A 3,292-nucleotide genomic window follows, 5' to 3' on the forward strand; every position below is an offset into this window, starting at 1 on the left:
AAACAAATAACAAGACACAGTTGGCTGAACAGCTGAAGTTCCCTCCACTCCCCCCCATTTTTTGCCAGACTTCCACAGTCATCCCTACTCACACACATGTTATTATTTGACATTGCATGTGTTGTATTTTTATTTTTGTTGTTATTGTTGTCTATCATGTCATACTGGAATTATCATGCCCATAATGACAGGGACCCTTTTCCAATCATTCTTCTTTCTAGACCAGTACCTGGGATACAATTGTTACTCATTTTTTTAAAAGTGAGTAATTAAGCCGGGCGTGGTGGTGCACGCCTTTAATCCCAGCACTCGGGAGGCAGAGGTAGGAGGATCGCCAAGAGTTCAAGGCCATCCTGAGACTACATAGTGAATTCCAGGTCAGCCTGAGCCAGAGTGAGACCCTACCTCAAAAAAAAAAAAAAATAAAATAAAATAAAATAAAAATAAAAAATAAAAGTGAGTAATTAATTAACAAGCCATAGAGAGTTATTTTCCTTCTCTTTGTCAGTGAATAAATGAGAAAAGAAAGGTCCTGAACATGGAAAAGAAAAACAAAACAGACCATGCATGCTGTCATTCTAAATGTACTCAATTTACTTCATGAGACCTTCAGCCCTGTCCATTGTCCAATGAGTTCCCCATGATGTAAATCCTCCTGGCTGAATTGAAGGGACCATCAGCCCCAAAATGAGAAAACTGAGTAATACTTTCTGTCATTACATTCTTTTTAAATATCCTCACATCTTGAGCTCCTTTTTAAAGAATATATGTATATACATATTTACTTATTTGGAGAGAGAAAGGCAGATAGAAAGAGAGAGAATGGGGACGCCAATGCCTCTAGCCACTACAAACAAACTTCAGAGGCATGTGGCAACCTTGTGCATTTGGCTTATGTGGGCACTGGGGAATTGAAACTGGATCCTTAGGCTTCATGGGCAGGCACCTTAACCAGTAAGCCCTCTGTAGTTCCTTTTAAACTTAATGTAATCTCAATACTGAGATGCATAATTTTGATATCTCAGGTAAATTTTCTCAACATGCCAAGATTTTACATGATTGAAATTGTGCCCTTGAAGTAAGTATTGGGACACTTGTTCCTCCCTGTGCCTCTTTCTAACCTCACGTGCTCTACGTGCAGACAAAACAGTCAAGTGACCATGGATTGAAACCCCAGAAGCTGAAGGACAAAAGTGCTGATCTAAGTGGGTTAGTCATTTTTTTTTTTTTTTTGTCATTTTTACAAAATGCCAGTGACAACAACATAAAGGAGAAAGGATTTAGCTTGGCTTTTGGTTTCAGTCCAAGGTCAGCTGGTTCTATTTCTTAGAACCTGGAGTGAAGCCACATAGCACGGCAGTAAGACATAGTGGAGTGGAAGAGGGTGCTTGCCTCATTGTTGCTGGGAAGCAGAGGGAGAGGGAGAGAGAGCTTGAGAGCTGGGGCCAGGAGAAGATACACTCTTCACAGGTGTGTCCTCAGTGACCTACTTCTGCCAACTAGACCCTGACTTCTGCAGTCCCTTAAGCTATGAAAGCACCCCTGTGCTCACCTATCTATGAGGTCAATGTTGTCATGGACCAATCAGTCACATCTTAAAAGGGCAATACCAGTGGACCAATCCTTCCACATACGACCCTTTCTGTGTGAATACTGGGAGGGGGGGCGTGCATCTCATCTCCACAGCCTAGTGTTCTGTTCAGGAACTCGTCAGTGCAATTCTGACCAGCAAGTAATTTCAATTTTGTGGACCTTGGAGCTCTGCTCTTTAATGGATTTAGCACTGTTTTCTACCATGTGTGGCATGCTTCTTTCCCTTGTGGACCTAATGACCTTCTTATTACAAGTTTCTTTTCCTGGGCTCCATCAGCAGAGACTATTTGGGGCTTATCTCTAAATTCCCTCATGAGGATTAGTGTTTGCTTGGGCTCTGCTCCTGAGATGTTCTCAACTTAAAAATAAGGGATCTGTCTGGAGGCTTTCAATCTACAGAATTAGCATTCATTTCCAATCCCAACTGATAGACATACAGACCTGTGATTAGAAACTCTCAAGACTGCATTGTTTTCTCCCCTCCACCATTGTCCCTTCTGAGAAATCCACTCATAGATAAGGTATTCTGTGCAAAAATCCTTTCCCCACCACCCCATCCCACAAGGTTTCTACTAATGCCCTGTTCTTTCCATACAGAAGTGCCTACTTTTATCTTCTGTCTCTCCTGGCCAATACCTAGGCCTTAGCCAAGCACACATTCATGCACGCAAACACATTGGCTTGAAAGAAATGGCCACTAAGAATGCTTGCTCAACAATAGCGCCCTCTTTATTCACTGATCCTAGTTTTAACAAGCTGCGTTTAATAGACACTCAGCCAAGTTATGCCTTCACAGCATGTGTAAATTTTCACCTGAGCTTCTTAGGTATTTAGTTCTGGAAGGTTTATCTACACATAGTGCTGTGAAGTAGAAACCCACTGCATTCACTTTAAAATCAGACCAAAATAGACTACTCTAAGAAGCAATAAAGGAAGAGATTTGGTAAGACACTATTTCCCTTAGGTAATATTTTCAACTGTTTAAACAAAGTATTTCATAAATATGAGAGTAGCAGCCATAAATGTCATTTTCACAAAATGAGATTTCAACAAGTCTGCCTCTGCACAATTTGCCTTTTCTTTATGTCAAAACAATTCCCTTTCCTTTGAAGCTTGAATCACTTTTATTTTTTTTTTTTAATTGTGGCTCAGGATGTGCCTTTTGGCCCTCTCTGAAGAGAATATCACTTGAAGTCGATGAATCTTCTTGGATCCTTCTGCAGTTCTGAGATCTATGTTCTTCTTTCTCCCCGAGGAAGAAGTCTGTGTGGAGTATGCTTAGCAGTGGAGATAAAGAAAGCACCCTGACTCCTGAGGGCAAGGATGGAGCAAAGGCACTATCAACATCCACACAGAGATGCTTACGAAAATTCCTCATCAGCTCCTTGCTACAAGACATCCCCAGCAGGTGAATACCTTGCAGATGAACACTGAACTGGAGAATTGAATGAATGTGTTGTTTTCCTCACTGCTGCATTTTACAGCTTCACCAGTATTATGTAAGTATGAATAGGTATAAATAGTTAGAAAATAGTTTTCCCCACTTCAACATTAAAACAGGAGAAGACCATTTACTGCCTGATACTTGCTTTCATCTTTTTCAAATCATACTTTGGGGCTGGCAAGATTGCTTAGTGGTTAAGGCATTTGCCTACAAAGCTGAAGAACTCAAGTTTGAAACTCCAGGTGCCCACAATAC

This window comes from Jaculus jaculus, chromosome 12 (assembly GCF_020740685.1).
Source record: "Jaculus jaculus isolate mJacJac1 chromosome 12, mJacJac1.mat.Y.cur, whole genome shotgun sequence".
NCBI lineage: Eukaryota > Metazoa > Chordata > Mammalia > Rodentia > Dipodidae > Jaculus > Jaculus jaculus.